Here is a 21,449-nt window from a genome sequence, read left to right as displayed (position 1 = left end):
TGCAATTAGGCTAAATATGACAGTAATTAGTGTTAATTGTAGCATGTAAATCATTCCACTCAACAGCAAGGCAAGCTAAAGCATGTCATGAAAGAGCAGACCTGTACAACAAGGGTAACCTTGTGTGGGAGTGGGGGTAATACGCAAACTAATTGCTTTATCCAAGTACAACAGGACTTCACCCCTAAACTCTCTAAAATGTTGTACCTTTTAGGTAACCGTCACATGTATGTTCCTGTTAAGTATCCTGTTTGCCCTTTTTTGGATTATTTCCTGTTCTAATTATTATTTTCCATGATTTTTGATTAATCTCTCCACCTGTTTCTGTTCTTCCTGATTATGTTCCCTGTTTATAAGCGAAGACTATAGAATACCCAGAGCCATTGAGAAACGTGTCACTTGTATAGTTTTGAGTGGGGAAAAACGCAACGCTTAAAATGGCCGCTAAAACGCAGGAAGCCCTGCCTTCTGAATGACAGAGCCAATCGCTAATCGGGAAAGTCAGCATGTCACTGCAGCTGCCAAGTCCCGGTTGCTATAGAAACAGTCAGCACTCTGACACGCGCGCTCAGGATTGCGCATGTGCTCTGGCTGATCTAGCCTGAGAAATAAGCTTTTTATAACGTTATTTGAGCAAAAGAAACAACATTTATGACACAGTTGTTGTCCGATTTCATTGGTGATTTCAAATTTGAAATTTAATCGTAATCTTACAGTTTTGGAGAACTTGATGTTTCCCTATTCAAAGTAATAGGAGCTGCACTTGGATGCCCGAGAGGCGTTTCAAAGATGTCCGCTGAGTGACATGACTTGTCTTAAAGAGACTTTGTTATAAGTCCTGTGTTCTTCCCCGGTCCTTTGTTCACTGTCATAACTGTGACGTAAAAATTGGCCAGAAGCTAGAGGTGTAAAAAAATCGGGGCAGGGCTGTAGTGTTCCCCATCGGGCCCTTGTAATCATCCTAACTCCCACCCCCCACCCCCCCTTACTCCTCGTTCCCGTGCTCTAGTGCATCGTGACAGTAACATGTACACTTTAAATATGACTATACCTTTTGAAAAGGTACTGCCCTAGTGACAGCTTTTGTACCTTTTATCTGAGAGTGTATCCCCCAAATGTATACCAGGTAAAATTACATTTTCAAGTTTAGCAAACCCCAGCCAACTGGAAATTGTAACTCTATGTTTCTGCAAACCTGAAAAATGTTGCTAAAAATTTGCACTTGTTGCAAATTTTCAGGTGACATGTCCACATTCAGGCACTATGAGTGAAATATTTTTTTTCTCCATTACAGATCCAGGGTCATTCAACAGTCGAGTCCATGAAAAACTTATGTCCCTGTAAGTACAAAATTGTTGTAAATGGCAGTTTTAAATTGAAATGTTCGGTGCTTGGCACTAAAAAGCATGTCCAATTTTCACCAAAACAGTTATATGTGACTGTGGCAAATGTTTTATTACAGTGGATATGTAGGCATCATAACACAGCTGTTTGAAAATGAAATGTTGTGGGAGTGGCACTAAAAGTTTATTGCTGCTCAATTTCATTTGAAATGAACTCTACCCTAAAAAAAAAAAAAAGCTAACGTGAAATAAAGATGCATTTGCTGAAGTAACTATGCAATTTTAGCATTCTTCTACATGTCTTTGGATTGTGACAGTTACACTGGATTAATTTCTGACCGATCAGCATTGCAAGTGAACCACTATACCAGGTGAACTACCGAGCAAGTTTACCCCATCAGAAAAGCCATATATGGAGCAGGTTATGTAATGCAAACATTGAAATCTAGTTTACACATCCATCATGCACAATGGTAAAAGTTTACTGAGGGCATTGTATTTTCCATTGAGCCTGGGCTGACAAAAGCATATGTATACATACTATATACATTACACGTATACAAAACTAATATACATTGAGTAAAAACAACGAAACTCCAGTTCCCTTTCAAGGGAACTCGAACTGCGTCCTCTAGAGGTCGCTATGGGGAACTCCATCTACGTGACCCGTGTCTGAAGCATATATACAAAAACACCAAATTTTGGCCGGCGACAGCCTATGACGTCACTCCCGGTGCGACCATAGTATAAGAGGGCGCCGGGAGAAAGCATCATCCTCTTCTTCGTCTTCAATGACTGTTTGTTTGAAGCGTGCACCTTACAAGATAAGTATGGTTTACTTTTGTAATGCGAGCACTAGCAAGGCGTTAAGAGATGTGTGCATCCGTATCTGATGCTTGATGACTCACATGATCTTTGCGTCTTTTTGTTTGCGCGCTGCGCGTACTGCGAGCGTTTTTCTAAAAGCTCTGCTCTCGTCTGTCTCTCTTTTTGAGGAAAGAGGGGCAGCCGTCTGCTTCCCGCGGTTCAGGACCCTCCGCTGCTGAAGCACGGAGGAAAATGAGCTCATGGGGTTTGCAGGTGGTTCTCACCAATGCGTTATAGAAGGGGTTTTCCTTCTCGCGCTGGTCAGTCGCGAGCGAGGGCGAGCTGTCGGATGACAATGACGCGATTTCGCTGACGTCATCTGAAAAAAAAAAATAATAAAAAAAAAGCGCTGGAATGACAATGCATACGCAGCAGCAGGTCAGGCTGCCGCCTCATTACACACTATGGCAGTGTTTCAGGCATACCAGGCTGATCTGTTGAAAGACCTGGATAAAAGGTTTGTAAATATATATAATATTTATTTAATATATATATATATATACCTGAATGAGGTTGCTGAGCTGTGCCGCACTGCCGATTTGGCTCTTTGAGCCACTAAGCAGGCCGCCTCTGCTATGGGCAGTTCTATAGCGGCCAGGGTGGTAACGGAGAGACATCTGTGGGTGAACCTGGCAGATATTGGGAAGAGAGAGAAGGGCTTTCTTCTCAATGCTCCGGTTTTGCCTTCTGTACTTTTTAGTACCTCCGTCGAGTCGGTGGTTTAAAAGTTTAGGGAGGCAAAGGCGTGTTCAGCGGCTTTTAAAAACCTTCATTTTAAATGAGAAGGTCCAGGTTTGAGCCCAAACAGCGCAGGGGTCCTGGCCCATCCCGATCTGAGGATCAGAGATGGGCACAGAAGGCTAGTGTCGCAACTCGCGCCCTTTCCTGCATGCGGGTAGGGTTTCAAGGGTGGCGCGGGTCAAAGAGAGGTAGCAAGACCTGAGGGAGGTGGTCCGGACGGGGCGTTGCAACGCTCTCGGCCAGGGTAACAGTTGAACATCTCTCCTTCCCTCAGGGGGCCTGTACATCTAAAGCCCTCATCTTCCCCTCTCTAATTCCCCTTCAACCTCAGTTTTCTACCACCTGACTGAGGTTAGGTGAGCACCTAAACCTGCGCCCTTATTTCAGCCCCTACACTGGACTGTTCTTCTGCGCGGGATCCATGGATGGGTGAGTACAATGCTTTGGCTCTGAGGAGCAGCATTTTCTAAGTCTGGCCCTTTTGTTCTTCAAACGAGGCCATAATAGGCGCATGAGGTTTAGCTTAGAACTGCCCACCCTTATTAGGGTTTTAAGTAGCAGTTTCCCTGAGCCCTTGTTGCCTTCTGTTCAGCTACCTATTACCCTGATACTTTTTCCAGCAGCTCGTTCGGGTTGTTAGGTATCCCTCTGTTTGTAGGTCGAGCTGGCTTTGCTCCCCTCGCCTAGAATGTGGAGGGTTATTTATGAGCATGCCGCTCCCTCCTGAGTGTCTGAGCTCTCATGCTGAGAATAGATTCTCCGCTCTCTAGAGCTTTATCATGGTAGAGCTAGTTTTTGCTCCCCTCACTGTTGAGGGTCACCTTGAGTATACTGCTCTCGCATGAGCGTGTGAGTTCCCTCTTTTGCTGTAAGTAGAGTTCCGCTCCCAGAGCTTTGTTACTTAACAACCTGCTCCTCGTTGCTGCTGTATCCCTCCGAGCTCTACCCTGTTAGTTGAGCTGGCATTGCTCCCCTCGCTATAGAGGGTTGCCTATGAGCATGCCGCTCCCTGCTGAGCGTCTGAGTTTCCTCCCATATGAGAGTCGAGTCTCCGCTCCCAGAGCTCTGTTAATCAGAAACCTCAGCACGTCAGGCCTTTTTTTAGGCCTCCTTGTCAGGTTGCTCTCATAATTGGTCGAGCTAGCATTGCTCTCCTCACTTTAGAGGGTTATTTATGAGCATGTTGCTCCCTTTTTTGAGCTCTCTTTGTTGGCTGAGCTGGCATCGTTCCCCTTATTTAGAGGGTCACTTATGAGTGTGTCGCTCCCTTCTGAGCGTCTGAGTTCCCTCTCATGTTGAGAGTTAAGTTCTCCTCTCTCCAGAGCTTTTTCTTGGTAGAGCTAGCATTGCTCCCCTCATTTTAGAGGGTCATCTATGAACATGCTGCTCCCTCCAGAGAGCATCTGACAATACGATTTCTAAAATCCATATTTGGTAAGTGCTCACGCTAGTCTCTGTGCACTTTTCTAAAAACCACACTGTGGTAAGAGCGCATACCGAGTGTTTTGTGGTCTTTTCCTAAAATCCTGTATGGTATGGGTCACGCGTTGAGGCTTCGTGCCCATTTTTTGAGTCGGTTAGGCCCGTTTTTCACCTTGGGCCCCACCCTACTTATATGTGCTGAGTATCCTCTCTGTCTTGGTAGAGCTAGCATTGCTCCCCTCATTTTAGAGGGTCGGCTGTGAGCATGCTGCTCTCTCAGGAGCTCTCTTTGCTGGTCGAGATAGCATTGCTCCCCTCTTTTAGAGGGTCACTTTTAAGCATGCCGCTCCCTTATGAGCGTCTGAGTTCCCTCTCATGCTGAGAGTTAAGTTCTCCGCTCTCCAGAGCTGTTTCTTGGTAGAGCTAGCATTGCTCCCCTCACTATGGAGGGTCTCTTATGAGCATGTTGCTCCCTCACGAGCTCTCCTTGTTGGTCGAGCTGGCATTGCTCCTCTCTCGAGAGAGGGTCACCTATGAGCATGCTGCTTCCCCCAGAGAGCATCTGATAGAGAAAAACGTTATTAAAATCCATGTTATGGTAAGTGCACACACTAGTCTCTGTGCACTTTCTGAAAGCCACGCTGTGGTAAGATCGCACACAGAGTGTTTTGCGGTCTTTTCTAAAATCCTGTATGGTATGGGTTACGCGCTGAGGCTTCGTACCATTCTTTGAGTTGGTCAGGCCTCGGTTTTCACCTTAGGCCCCACTCTACTTATGTATGTGCTGAGTATCCTCTCATGCTGAGAGTTGAGTTCTCCGCTCTCCAGAGCTCTGTCTTGGTAGAGCTAGCATTGCTCCCCTCACTATAGAGGGTCACCTATGAGCATGCTGCTCCCTCACGAGCTCTCCTGGTTGGTCGAGCTGGCATTGCTCCCCTCATTATAGAGGGTCACCTATGAGCATGCCGCTCCCTTTTGAGCGTCTGAGTTTCCTCTCATGCTGAGAGTTAAGTTCTCCGCTCTCCAGAGCTCTGTCTTGGTAGAGCTAGCATTGCTCCCCTCACTATAGAGGGTCACCTTTGAGCATGCTGCTCCCGCACGAGCTCTCCTTGTTGGTCGAGCTGGCACTGCTCCCCTCTTTTTAGAGGGTCACCTATGAGCATGCCGCTCCCTTCTGAGCGTCTAAGTTCCCTCTCATGATGAGAGTTAAATTCTCTGCTCTCCAGAGCTCTGTCTTGGTAGAGCTAGCATTGCTCCCCTCATTTAGAGGGTCACCTATGAGCATGCTGCTCCCTCATGAGCTCTCCCGGTTGTTCGAGCTGGCATTACTCCCCTCGCTGTAGAGGGTCACCTATGAGCATGCTGCTCCCTCCAGAGCATTTGGAGAATAACATTTGCAAATCCATGATTATGGTAAGTGCGCACGCTAGTCTCTGTGCACTTTCTGAAAGCCACGCTGTGGTAAGATCGCACACCAAGTGTTTTGCGGGCTTTTCTAAAATTCTGTATGGTATGGGTTACGCGCTGAGGCTTCGTACCCATTTTTTGAGTCGGTCAGGCCCCGGTTCTCACCTTGGGGCCCCACTCTACTTATGCATATGCTGACTATCCTCTCATGCTGAGAGTTGAGTGCTCCCCTCTCCAGAGCTCTGCCTTGGTAGAGCTAGCATTGCTCCCCTCACTATAGAGGGTCACCTATGAGCATGCTGCTCCCTCACGAGCTCTCCTTGTTGGTCGAGCTGGCATTGCTCCCCTCTCTATAGAGGGTCACCTATGAGCATGCTGCTCCCTCACGAGCTCTCCTGGTTGGTCGAGCTGGCATTGCTCCCCTCGCTATAGAGGGTCACCTATGAGCATGCCGCTCCCTTTTGAGCGTCTGAGTTTCCTCTCATGCTGAGAGTTAAGTTCTCTGCTCTCCAGAGCTCTGTCTTGGTAGAGCTAGCATTGCTCCCCTCATTTTAGTAAAGTAAAGTAAAGTAAAGTCGTGACGTATTGTCAAGTATGGTGACCCATACTCGAAATTGGTGCTCTGCATTTAACCCATCCAAGTGCACACACACAGCAGTGAGTAGTGAACAAATGCACACACACACACACACACACAAACAAACACCGTGAACACACACCCGGAGCAGTGGGCAGCCATGCTGCGGCGCCCGGGGAGCAGTTGGGGGTTCGGTGCCTTGCTCAAGGGCGCCTCAGTCGTGGTATTGAGGGTGGAGAGAGCGCTGGACATTCCCTCCCCCCACCTACAATTCCTGCCGGCCGGGGGCTCGAACTCGCAACCTTTCGATTACGAGTCCGACTCTCTAACCATTAGGCCACGACTTCCCCCTAAAAAATTTCAGGGGAGAGCGCGAACGCAGTCCCCCACTACCATAAATTATGCAGTCGAGATTCCCACATTTGGGGAATTCGCAGGGGTCAGCACAACCGAAGTGCAATGGCCAAGCCTCGCCCTGGGTGAACCGCCTTCTTGATCATGGTGTCTCCCCTGCCAGGTAAGTAAGAGGATCACCTATGAGCATGCTGCTCCCTTCAGAGCATTTGGAGAATAAAATTTGCAAATCCATGTTATGGTAAGTGCGCACGCTAGTCTCTGTGCACTTTCTGAAAGCCACGCTGTGTTAAGATCGCACACCAAGTGTTTTGCGGTCTTTTCTAAAATCCTGTATGGTAGGGGTTACGCGCTGAGGCTTCGTACCCATTCTTTGAGTCGGTCAGGCCCCGGTTCTCACCTTGGGTCCCACTCTACTTATGTATGTGCTGAGTATCCTCTCATGCTGAGAGTTGAGTGCTCCGCTCTCCAGAGCTCTGCCTTGGTAGAGCTAGCATTGCTCCCCTCACGGTAGAGGGTCACCTATGAGCATGCTGCTCCCTCACGAGCTCTCCTTGTTGGTCGAGCTGGCATTGCTCCCCTCTCTATAGAGGGTCACCTATGAGCTTGCCGCTCCCTTTGAGCGTCTGAGTTTCCTCTCATGCTGAGAGTTAAGTTCTCTGCTCTCCAGAGCTCTGTCTTGGTAGAGCTAGCATTGCTCCCCTCAATATTGAGGGTCACCTATGAGCATGCCGCTCCCTTTGAGCGTCTGAGTTTCCTCTCATGCTGAGAGTTGAGTTCTCCGCTCTCCAGAGCTCTGTCTTGGTAGAGCTAGCATTGCTCCCCTCATTTAGAGGGTCACCTATGAGCATGCTGCTCCCTCACGAGCTCTCCTGGTTGGTCGAGCTGGCATTGCTCCCCTCGTTATAGAGGGTCACCTATGAGCATGCCGCTCCCTTTTGAGCGTCTGAGTTTCCGCTCATGCTGAGAGTTGAGTTCTCCGCTCTCCAGAGCTCTGTCTTGGTAGAGCTAGCATTGCTCCCCTCACTATAGAGGGTCACCTTTTGAGCATGCTGCTCTCTCCAGAGCATTTGGAAAAGAACGATGTTTACAAATCCATGTTTTGGTAAGTGCGCACACTAGTTTTTGTGCACTTTCTGAAAGCCACGCTGTGGTAAGATCGCACACCGAGTGTTTTGCGGTCTTTTCTAAAATCCTGTATGGTATGGGTTACGCGCTGCGGCTTCGTACCCATTCTTTGAGTCGGTTAGGCCCATTTTCACCTGGGCCCTACTCTACCTGTGTATCCCCAGTGATACTACTTGAACAGGGGCTACTACTAAGGATCTGTTGATACAGTTCCTTCAGCTAGCTCTTGTAGGAGCAAGCAGTAGCCCCTGGGTGACAGACCAGGCTTAGTTACTATCCTAAGCGCTTGGTCGTGTCCCCTTAAAGGAATCCCTTTTCTGATTCCAAGCCTTGAGCTCTACCCTGGGTCCAGGAGCTCTATCATGTGAGTTCCGGGGTATGCAACTCAGGCCTTTGGCCTAAGGGGATAATGTCACTGACAGCCGTCAATTCATCCCAGGGACAACTCCCTTATTCTTTTTGGTAGAGTTGATGCTTAGTGCTCGCCTTTGTAATGGCATGCACTCCCCTCAGCATGGCGGCGTGGGTATATCGTTCCCCATAGCGACCTCTAGAGGACGCAGTTCGAGTTCCCTTGAAAGGGAACGTCTCAGGTTACGTATGTAACCATGGTTCCCTGAGAGGGAACGAGACACTGCGTCCTCTAGACTTCAGGCCATGCTTCGGATGCCGCTTCAGACGAAGAAGTGGATGATGCTTTCTCCCGGCGCCCTCTTATACTATGGTCGCACCGGGAGTGACGTCATAGGCTGTCGCCGGCCAAAATTTGGTGTTTTTGTATATATGCTTCAGACACGGGTCACGTAGATGGAGTTCCCCATAGCGACCTCTAGAGGACGCAGTGTCTCGTTCCCTCTCAGGGAACCATGGTTACATACGTAACCTGAGACGTTTTATAGGGTCTTTAACAAAAACATTTGTGTTGCCACTATTACATACAGTACTCGGATCTTAGACAATACTTCACCTTAGCTTACCCCTAAGTAGTGCTTCAGAAAATGTTGATGAAAATTGAAAAGGGTACGTACTGCAAGCCATTACAATCCATTTAGGTCTTCAAACCGAACAATCAGGATATTGCTCCAAATGACGGATAAGGAGGCTCTTCAAAGAAACAGCTGAAGGTGAATGTGTGCATGAGATTTAAAGCATGTGCGACATTAAAGGAAAACCATATTAATTCTCCTCTATATCTTGGAAAATGAATTTATGATTTGAAGTGTGAAATTGCAACATTCTGGGGAGAGATATACTGTAATGTGAGGATACCTCTTACTTTATTTCTAACTGTCCATTACAAACTTTAGGAATCTCTTACCACAGAATATGGATGTGATCAAGAAATAGCAGGTTACTATCTGCTATAAAGCGGTTACATTGATCCCTTTTGAATTAAAGCAAATTTATTGCATGCAATCAAAAAAATCATAATAAGAAAAAAATTATGATAATAAATTAATGAATTTAAACAACTGCTCTAGGATGTTGACCTCCACTGGGGCTTATTGTTTAATTTAATGAAGGTTTATATATATATATATATATATATATATATATATATATATATCGGTTAGGTCCATTCCTCGATTCTGATTAGTCAGCAGCTGTGTTTTATTCACGATACACCACGGCTATGACCGCTTCACCCAATTGTTCTGTGTATCACTGAGCAACACCCTTAGCAACATAAACAATCAATAGCATCAAAACTGTTTAATGTATTAGAATTAACTGTTTGCTATTATTTAATGAAATATGAGTGACCCCTGCTGGCGTTATCTTTCATCTTTAATTTTGAGACCCCGCCCTTCCCTGTCTAAATAAACGCTTCTCAGATGAGAGGCATGTTCGGAACATTCTCCTGCTGTTTACTGATGCTGTCAGGAACTATTTCTTAGCGGAAAGACTGCATTTTATCTAAACCTGCTTCAAAAAAGTAACATTTCAATTCATAAGTTTAGGTTTTTAATATTTTTTTTATTATGTGGTAACAGTTATATAAAAGCAATAAGGTACTGGAGGCCGTGCTGTATCATGAATAAATCATGGTTGAAAGGTTGACTCCGCTTTGCGTCGTGCCTAACAATGCCCTTCAGCGCTGATTTATTCACAATACAGCACGGCCTCTCGTACCTTATTGCTTACACACACATATATATACACTCACCTAAAGGATTATTAGGAACACCTGTTCAATTTCTCATTAATGCAATTATCTAATCAACCAATCACATGGCAGTTGCTTCAATGCATTTAGGGGTGTGGTCCTGGTCAAGACAATCTCCTGAACTCCAAACTGAATGTCAGAATGGGAAAGAAAGGTGATTTAAGCAATTTTGAGCGTGGCATGGTTGTTGGTGCCAGACGGGCCGGTCTGAGTATTTCACAATCTGCTCAGTTACTGGGATTTTCACGCACAACCATTTCTAGGGTTTACAAAGAATGGTGTGAAAAGGGAAAAACATCCAGTATGCGGCAGTCCTGTGGGCGAAAATGCCTTGTTGATGCTAGAGGTCAGAGGAGAATGGGCCGACTGATTCAAGCTGATAGAAGAGCAACTTTGACTGAAATAACCACTCGTTACAACCAAGGTATGCAGCAAAACATTTGTGAAGCCACAACACGCACAACCTTGAGGCGGATGGGCTACAACAGCAGAAGACCCCACCGGGTACCACTCATCTCCACTACAAATAGGAAAAAGAGGCTACAATTTGCACGAGCTCACGAAAATTGGACGGTTGAAGACTGGAAAAATGTTGCCTGGTCTGATGAGTCTCGATTTCTGTTGAGACATTCAGATGGTAGAGTCAGAATGTGGTGTAAACAGAATGAGAACATGGATCCATCATGCCTTGTTACCACTGTGCAGGCTGGTGGTGGTGGTGTAATGGTGTGAGGGATGTTTTCTTGGCACACTTTAGGCCCCTTAGTGCCAATTGGGCATCGTTTAAATGCCACGGCCTACCTGAGCATTGTTTCTGACCATGTCCATCCCTTTTTGACCACCATGTACCCATCCTCTGATGGCTACTTCCAGCAGGATAATGCACCATGTCACAAAGCTTGAATCATTTCAAATTGGTTTCTTGAACATGACAATGAGTTCACTGTACTAAAATGGCCCCCACAGTCACCAGATCTCAACCCAATGGAGCATCTTTGGGATGTGGTGGAACGGGAGCTTCGTGCCCTGGATGTGCATCCCACAAATCTCCATCAACTGCAACATGCTATCCTATCAATATGGGCCAACATTTCTAAAGAATGCTTTCAGCACCTTGTTGAATCAATGCCACGTAGAATTAAGGCAGTTCTGAAGGCGAAAGGGGGTCAAACACAGTATTAGTATGGTGTTCCTAATAATCCTTTAGGTGAGTGTATATATATATATATATATATATATATATATATATATATATATATATATATATATATATATACATATATATATATATATACATATATATATATATATACATATATATATATATATATATATATATATATATATATATACATACATATATACACACACACACACACATGTATATATATATATATATATGGGTAGTTCATGTATCATTGTGTCCTATGGTGTGACGGAAAAATGTAAAAAAAAAAACTAACACTGAAGATAAACCTCACATGCTATTTGTAACTCTCAGGATGAAGATACATTTTTCTCATGTTATTCGTATGTTAATTTTTTTTTCTACATTTTTGCTGTCACAACATAGGACACAGTCAAATTTGTATTTGTCAACTACCCATAGGCTATATATACAGTGCCATAAAAAGGTTTTTGCCCCCTTCCTGTTTTTATTTTATTTTATGCATATTTGTCACACTTAAAACATTCAAACACATTTTAATATTACACAAAGATAACCTGAGTAAATACAAAATGCAGTTTTGAAATGATGATTTCATTTATTAAGAGAAAAAAAGCTGTCCAAACCTGCCTGGCACTACGTGACAAAGTAATTGCCCCCTAAATCTAATAACTGATTGTGCCACCCTTTGCAGCAACAGCTACAATCAAGCATTTGTGATAACTGGCTATGAGTCTTTCACGTCGCTGTAGAGGAATTTTGGCCCACTCTTCTTTGCAGAAATGTTTTAAATTCAGCCACATTGGAGGGTTTTCGAGCTTGAATTGACTTTTTAAGGCCATATGCCACAGCATCTCAATCAGATTTAAGTCCGGACTTTGATTTGGCCACTCCAAAACCTTAATTTTGGTTTTCTTGAGCCATTCAGAGGTGGACATGCTGATGTGTTTGGGATCACTGTCCTGCTGCATAACCCAAGTGTGCTTGAGCTTGAGGTCACAAACTGATGGCCGGGCATTCTATTTTTTGGCAAATGTGAGATGAGCCTTTGTGTTCTTTTTGGTCAGCGGTGTCTTTTACCTTGGAACTCTCCCATGGATGCCATTTTTGCCCAGTCTCTTTCTTATTGTTGAATCATGAACACTAACCTTAATTGAGGCAAGTGAGGCCTGCAGCTCTTTAAATGTTGTTCTGGGTTCTTTTATGAGCTCCTGGATGAGTTGTCATTGCACTCTTGGGGTAATTTTGGTAGGCTGGCCACTCCTGGGAAGGTTCACCACTGTTACAGTTTTTCTCCATTTGTGGATAATGGCTCTGACCGTGGTTTGCTGGAGTCCCAAAGCATTAGAATTCCTTTAGATCGCGGCATGATACATTGCTCTTTAAGTATGCTTAACTTTGTCAGACAGGTTCTATTTAAGTGATTTCTTGATTCAACAGGTCTGGCAATAATCAGGCCTGGCTGTGGCTAATGAAATTTAACTCAGGTTTCTAAAAGAATGTGGTTAATCACAGTTCTTTCATGATTTAACAGGAGGGGACAATATATTTTTCACGTTGGGCCAGGTAGGTTTGGACAGCTTTTTTCCCTTAATAAATGAAATCATCATTTAAAAACTGCATTTTGTATTTACTTGCATTATCTTTGTGTGCTATTAAAATTTGTTTGATGATCTGAATCTTTTGTGTGACAAATATACAAAAAGGTAACCTTTGCAAAAATGCAAAAACCTTTATACAGCACTGTATTCTGTTAGTACATTGTCATTGTTTATTAGTTATTCTGATGGTATATTTAACATTGCTTGCCTTTCTTGCTGTTCAAGTAAAACATGGTAATGCTAAATTGCTTCATTGTTGGGGAGCATTAATTAATGCATTATAAATGTAACTAATTAATTTGTTACTTTTTATTTAAAGTAGTGTTACATAATTTGCATTGCTTTTTGCTCACCTCAGCTCACTCCTCTTAGACCTTTATTAGAAGTTTATTTATATTTCTTTTTTTTAACTGTTTAACATAATGCATCCAAGAACAAAGCCTACTTTAAACTCAACTGTGTCAAAAAGAGATGCATACAAAATGCAAAACAAGACCAACTACTGATGCAAGATTCTTTCCCACCAAAAATGAATGCCCGTACCATAGCGGGATCAACGCAAACATGTGAACAGGACAGCAGAGAAAAAGCATGCAGGAGAAGCAAGTTTAACACTCATTTCCGCAATAATTTTAATGAAAAAAAGTTAAACAAACAAATAAATAAATGAAAGTGAATTTAAGTTGAGTTTAAATCTAAATTAAAGACCCATCTCTTTAACCTGGCATACACATAACACACTAACACAGTTCTATAATTCAGATCTGTTAAAGAATTGTTAGGCTGCATTAATTAGGTCAACCGGAACCGGGAACACTTCCCAATGTACTTGTTACTTGTTGTCAAAGGTCACTGTTAAACTGGAAAACAAATGACTGTTTGCTATTGTCCTCTTGCATTATTGACACTATTTAACTGCTTAACACTGTAAAGTTGTTTTTACACAATGTATTGTATAAAGCGCTATATAAATAAAGGTGACTTGACATTAGTATGGCTGAATCATCAAAAGTCAGCAACTAAGACATTGGTTAAATTTTTTTATTAAATATATAGGACATTTTATTATTTTATACATTTTATTTCAGGTTGACGTAATATTCAGTGTTTGTATTTCACTGCACATTATTATTATTTTTAAGGAATATGGAGAAATGTTCAGGTTTAATGATCCGCAAATATGTATTATGTGATGTAGTCATGTGACCCACAGACCATTGATACATTGCATAAACATAGCCACTGTGCCTGTGCCTTAACTTAGTTTACTCGTTAAGTAGTAACTAGTTTGAACAACTAGCAGTTTGGCAAGCTAATCAGTATTTTCAGATTCAGATCTTCAGACTTTAAAAATCTTGTACAAAATACATGACTAACTTTTTAAGACTAGTCTTAACAGTTTATGCAACTGGCGTAACTTTGAAATTACATTAAAATTAAACTATAAAATTAATCACTATTATTTTACTCTTTTAACAAACTCTGGCTGTATTGAATAAAAATTAATTAAAAATTAAGACACAGAGAATAAGATGTAAACATAAAAACTGTTTCTTAAACAGCAGAGTAAGGCTGTAACAATGCAGGGATATGCGTTCAATTCCCAGGGAATGAGCATTATAAAATGTAAACCTTAAATACAATTTAAAGCGCTTTGGAAAAGTGGCTGCCAAATACATTACTTAAATGTAAAGGTAACGATGTTTTACTCTCTGTCCTCTTATTTTTTATTTTTTTTTTGTCTTGACAACAGAAAGGTTTATGGAAGCTGCACTGAGAGCCTCCAGGGCAGAACAAATCCACCGCTGCAAATGAGTACAACCGGATTCCAAGGATGCATTCTGCTTTATTTTCTTTACCCAGGATTTGCCTTTTTTAAAATAAAATGTGTGCTGGGCTGTAAGAAATCAGGCTCTGTGTATCACTGATAGGCCTGACACACTCTAGAACTATGAAGATCTCACATGCTCACACTCTAGAATTACAATACCCATCATGCTCTAACAACTCCCACGCCTGAATAATCCCATCTCAGTTTGTGTCATCATGGGTACTAGCCCAGTCAATAAATGGAAAAGAAGAGTAATTTAATTGACTTATTTGGAAAAGTAACTCAGATGTTTTGTTGTAAAATTAAAAAGCTATTTATTGCTAGTCTAAAAATGTAATGAACATTGCTTGTAACATGCTACCGCCAACACTGGTTGCTACATTTTATTTTTTTCTTGGAATTTCGACAGCCAGGAACCTGCAATCCTCCTGCAATTTGTCAGCAGGAAAGGCTAACTGTCAGCCAGCGATGGATTTATCTGTTTTGCATGGAGACTCTAGTGACTGTAGTGGTTAGTGTTCAACAGAGTGTGGGATGAACATTCACTAGGATCAGGAAAAAACTGTTTCATGTCAGGTACCAGTACATTTCTCTAGGGCACACATTCAACAGACACATGCACATACCGAAAAAAAAAAAGAAATCTTTAATATCTAAATAGCATCAAGATAACAGTTATATTAAATTGAGAGCATATTGGTACAATGCTTAAGTCTCTTGTCTTTCTATCTATTTTTAAGGCCACAGTAATCTTAAATTCAATACGAATTCAAACATCTCTCACCAAATTCTTCCAAAATCAAATTAATGTGCAATGCACAAATGATAGGATTAAACTCTTAAACATGTTTTGTACGTGACCAATCACTTTTTTTTCCTATTGTACTTTGTTAGAAGAAACACCTAAGACAAAGTTCACACTTAAAAAGATAACAGACTCTTTTAAGTCTCCTGAGCTATGAAATAGCAATTTCTCAGCTATAAAATGTAACTCTCTGGCTCGGCAGCTACTGGCTATATTCCCTTGAGTGTGTCTCTAACACGTTTACCCAAAGGAACTAAGCAATGTATCCAATGTTTAGTTCCCATATATTGCAAATACACTTCGCTGAAGCAATTTAAGGTAAAATGTTCAAGGTTATAGTCAAGCAGAGAGCCTCTATATGTTCACATTCTGCATTCATTTGATTGTTGCATTGTGATCCCTTGCGATAAGCGCCCGAGTGGTCAATATGCTAATGCTTAAAGTAAGGATCTCCCATAGTAATACACCTCCCACTGACCGCATCCAGACAGCCATTAGCAGGTCATTCACTCACAGACAATGTCCCACAGTTTATGAAGCACAGAGAATTGTGTGTGGTGTGATTGCACCTGAATGTGCTGGAGCTAAAGTGTCTCGCAGCACATTTGTATGCAGTGTTCAGCTTTTTCAGGTCATTCTTCCTGTTCAAACACATTTACTCTTAAATAATTCAGCTACATTTTCACATTTTAAAAGATGACCAGTCATATAGAAATGAGGCAGCAATAGGTTAGAATAGATTAGCCAGAGAAAGATTACTTAATTCGCCCATCCATCTACATTCTGGTTTAGCATGAAACAATGATGTTTTGCTATATTAAAAGATCTGCTCAGTATTTATGAACCGGGATATTGTTGAACAGGGATAAACGATCTGCTGTCAAACAGAGAACTGCACTGCATTGTGGGTGTAATTAAGAGAGGCCCATCTCTCATCCTGTCTTAAAAAAACACAGCTCAGTTTGAAATGAAAGATGATAAGTACCAACTGAGTGTAATCATCATAATCCTCAATTATATGCAAAATTGTGTTTATAGAATTGTTGCGTAACATTTGTTCATTTGTACTGTGATGTCATCCTGGAGAAGCAGAGTTTTACTGCAGTACATTCACTGATTACTAATGGACTCATTACTGTATGAACAATGCTGTTCATAATTGAAGCTGCTCAGTCTGACGAATGATAGCAAGCTACAGAGAACAGCTAAGTATACGAGTGTGCTTGAAGACTGATAGATATTGTGAAATATACGAACAAGTGTAAAATACTGTTTTTGTCCCTGTTTAAGATAACTCGTCACCTGGGGAACAAAGCACATGCTCCCTTTGTTCTCCATGACACTTTCAGCCTAGAGCTCTAGAAATATTAGAGAGAGGATGCTTACTGAACAGGATCCTCATATATTCATTCCACTGCATTGTTATCCTCATTATATATCATGATGAGGAAATAAAGATTTTCTATATTGTGACAAATTTTTTATGAAAAAATAAATGTTAATAACTGTACAATCCACTGCACGCACTTGTATCCCCCACCCCCAGTCTATATTGAAATTAGGCCATATTTTTTAATGGGGATAATTCCTTTTTATTTTAGAGTGAAATATGACCAAATATATAACAGGTTGTGTTAAAATCAGCCTTTAACACTGAGATCTGCTTGGTTTGTAAAGGCATGCTGTACATTTGAACGCCTTTGCTGTAAATTAATGCTCATCACATTAAACTAATATGTGGCCCCAAAGGGGGTGTGGGACCAGTCTACCAGCACAGCTGTCTTACCTGAGCTTAACATTCATGAAAAGTTCCTCTGACTAAGAGGAACAGCATGACATTTAAAAATGAAAGCACCGTTAACCTCACTTTACTTAGATGGTGCAGATGGTTATCTAACGTACTAACCATTTGGAGCATGTGGTATGTCAGTCAGTCAGTCTCTCTTTAGAATGGAATCCAGCAAAAATTCAAGGGTCTGTTAAAGGGATTTATAAGAACTATACCGTAGTTATATGCAGCTTCAACACAGTGAAGTAAAACAAATGCAATGAAATACAAGGAAATATGTATTTATCTCATTATCAGGCTCTTCCCTGCCACTCCAACTCTACAACATGATTTCACCTTCCAGTTTGGTTCATCAACAATTACCCCCATCAAGTTCGGTCAGAAATCTTGGTGTAATCTTTGATGACCACCTGACTTTCAAAGACCACATTGCAAAAACTGCTCGATCTTACATGTTTGCATTGCACAACATCAGAAAGATCAGGCCCTTCCTAAGGGAGCATGCTGCACAACTTCTTGTCCAGGCTCTTGTCATTTCTAAGCTGGACTACTGCAATGCTCTTCTGGCTGGACTTCCATCACGCACAATCAGACCTTTACAAATGATTCAGAATACAGCAGAATGACTGGTCTTCAATGAGTCCAAAAGGGCCCATGTCACACCTCTCTTTATCTCCCTGCATTGGCTCCCGGTTGCAGCTCGCATCAAATTCAAGACATTGATGCTTGCATATAGAACAGCCACAGGCTCAGCATCTGCCTACTTTCACTCACTTTTGAGAATCTACATCCCCTCCAGAAATCTGAGATCTATGAGGGAGCGACGCTTCATAGTAACATCACAGAGAGGTACAAAATCACATTCCAGAACATTTTCGTTCACCGTTCCAAGCTGATGGAATGAACTTCCCACCCCTATCCGGAATGCTGTTTCCCTGACAATTCTTTTTTGAATGTGTGACACCTGAAAACTTTTCTGAAATTTCTTTTGTCACCATTTGACTCAATTTTTCTTTTTCATTCAAAATCTGCATCCTTATTTTTAAGGATCCTTATTTTTATCTCATGTATTGTAAAATGATGTACTTTAGCTTGAGAGTAGGCACTCCACCCTATTTCACCAAGGTCCACTCACGATAAAATTTCTGGCCTCACCAGCGTTACATGCTGTAACATAATTGCCATTTGAAATTTAATTGCCTACCATGGTTTTTTTATTAGCAATTTTCATACATAAAAAAACCAAACAAAAAAAAACCTGAAGTTTGTGTTGCATAACTGTTAGAACTTTTCAAAGCTGTGTAATATTGATTCAAGCACACTATATGAATTGCAAGCTGAAAGTTTATAGTTCATTGTATGATCTAAAAAAAAATCAGTTAAATGCTGCAGATAGTGAATTGGACATTGATTGAAGTGCACAGTTTAAGTGCTAAAGCCTCGTATCAGCACTTCTGTGAAGTATAAATAAATCATGCTGAAAAGATAAATGTAAATAAAACAGTAGCCTTGTTAATTTGTACCAAAATTAATTTTAATCAAACAGTTAATTCAATGATTGGAGAAACTATTCCGTTATCTGGTAATTAGATTTATTTTATTTATTTTTTCATTCATATTAATGACTGAAAAAGGCATCATCCATACTTATGGAAAATATGGATTCACAGTGAAAAGATGCATTCACTTACTCATCTCATCTCAACATATGCATTTATTAACTGAACACTCATTTGCTTATTAACATGTTTTGTCAAATTCATCATGTAGTCCTGCTGCCACATAGAAAGTTGTTTTTCTTCAGAGCACTAGGTTTTTTCTCACTCCTTTCCAACCTTCCTCAGCCGCCCCTATTAGACCACACAGTTGCCATGGAGATGGCACAGTCTGCCCACTTTCACTTTGCGTCTTGGATGGCTTGCTGCTTCAGTAATCCAGTTACAGCACATGACAGCATTCTGTCTGAACCAAGCCAAAGACATTCAGTAAAGTGTCATTGCACTAATGAATAGCTCATGGCTCGGATCAGGATGTAAGGAATACTCAAAACTTGTACAAAGCAGCTGCTCTCATCCCTTAATTTCCCCCTTGCTGTCCCTCAGGCCCATATGGCTTGGATCACAAAAGGGACATCCGATGTAGTGTACCAAATCTAAACAGACATTGCATTGTGCAAGGTCATTCATTCCTATGGGGTTTTATACATTTTTGATGCACAAAACAGGGACACAGGCATACAAGGATATAGGTATCTGTAGGACATCAATGTTTTCTAATGAAAATGGAGCGATGCTTGTACATAGAAAATGGTATTGAGTGACACAAGACTGCTTCAAAGTTTTCCAAGGTTTTCTGGATTACAATCAGAAGACAGTGAAAGAACACAATGAAGTCAACCGAAATCCATAATTTGTATTGGAAAAGAGATGCTCAAATGTGTAAATAAGTAAAAGATTGTAAAAAGTAGCTTTTTATATTCTTTGTCTTCATGTTAAGATACATACCAGGCCATGGCATCACCCTGATTGTACTTTTACTCAGTAAATAATTGGTTTGTGTTATTGTAAAATTGACTTTTTTGTATATTCTAGGTGTTTTATCACTCATTCTAGTTGCTTTATCAGTTCTATGGTGATGGGGAACCTCTAATTCCTAATGTTCTATGTCAAGGGACATGATTGCCCAATGTAGGGAAAGTTCAGCACTGACTAAAGCATCTTAATTAATTTCAAGACAGCCCTTGGAAGGGTAAATATGTAGCCAATGCCATTTTACACTCTGGCTGACCTGAGAACTGCTGATTAATGCTGTTGAGCCATAGAGGTCAATTCTGCTGCTTGAATCTCTAAGGTAATAGATGCTAACCCTGTCTCACTAATCCTCTGCTATTACGGAGAATATTGAATATGGATCTGCATAATGAAATTACTTTGCCTTCTTTTTTATTTAAAAAAAACCTTGAGCAGCAGTGGCTATTGTAAGAAACACTTAAAATGCAGGAGATATTCTCTCAAGTGGCAAAGGACACTAATGAACGTTAAGCCTCTCAAATTGTTTTTCCTCCCCGTACTGCAGAACTGATAAGCTGGTCATTGGATAATAGGGGCCTTTAGGTAAGAATTGTGTAGAAACCATCAAGGGAGCTCTCACCCTTATTCCAAAGCCTCTTATTTTTGTTTTGAGGGTAATTAATTATGTCACATATTCTAATATCTTAAAATTTCTTAATAAGGATAGTACTCTTAAACTCTAGCAAGTGGTTCAGTAAGTTCCGTCACTGTAGGGATGTTTAACCTGTACCACAAAACATGAAGCCATGCTGATATGCTGAGGTAACAACATTCATGCTTGTGTGGTGTTGTTTTAATTAATATTTTCATTTATATGTATATAATTATAATTCATTCAATGTGAAAAAAAAATCTAAATGGAACCAGATGGCATAATTAAGGTATCTACCAGCAGGGGCTAACTGGTCTATTCTAATCATTTAAAAGGGTCATTCTATTGATTGATTGGTTGATTGGTTGTTTGGATGATTTGATTTATCATTATTTTAATGTTTCTTGAAGTTCACTTACACCAATTAGCCAAAACATTATGACCACAGTAGCGCTTCTGTTGGCTCGGACCAGAAAAGCCTTCATTGCCCTCATGCATCAATAATCATTGGGAGCCCAACACCCTGTCACCAGTTTGTGGTTTGTCCCGCGGACCACTGTTGGGAAATTCTCACCACTGCTGACTAGGAGTAAACCACAAGCCTTGTCATTTCAGAAATGACCCAGTCACCTTGCAATTCAATTTTGGCGTGTGTCAAAAGTCGCTCAGACACACTGATCACTAAGAATTGAATGGTTGCTTACCATCTAATCTGCTCAGAATTTAATATGTGTTAGGAAATGATCAACAATTTTCTCTTCACCTGTGACTGGTCATAATATTGTGGTGTCACAGTATGTAATGTTTGTAAAAAGATTTGTTGATGTCTTGCTCTAGAGGTGTCCAATCTCAGTCTTGAAGAGGTGTCCACTGTCCTGCAGAGTTTAGCTCCAACCCCAAATAAACACACCTGGTCCAGCTAATCAAGGTCTCACTAGACATAGGCTGTGTCCAAATTCAGGGTCTGCATCCTTCGGAGTACTCATTCGGAGATCCCTCCTCCTTCAACCGGGTAGGAAGGATCCTAAGGAGGATGCAGACCCTGAATTTGGACACAGCCATAGGCTGTTTCTCAATTCCAAGAACA

This window comes from Barbus barbus (assembly GCF_936440315.1).
Source record: "Barbus barbus genome assembly, chromosome: 30".
NCBI classification, from domain to species: Eukaryota; Metazoa; Chordata; class Actinopteri; order Cypriniformes; family Cyprinidae; genus Barbus; species Barbus barbus.
The sequence above is the reverse complement of the archived record's forward strand: the minus strand, read 5'-3'. Positions refer to the sequence as shown.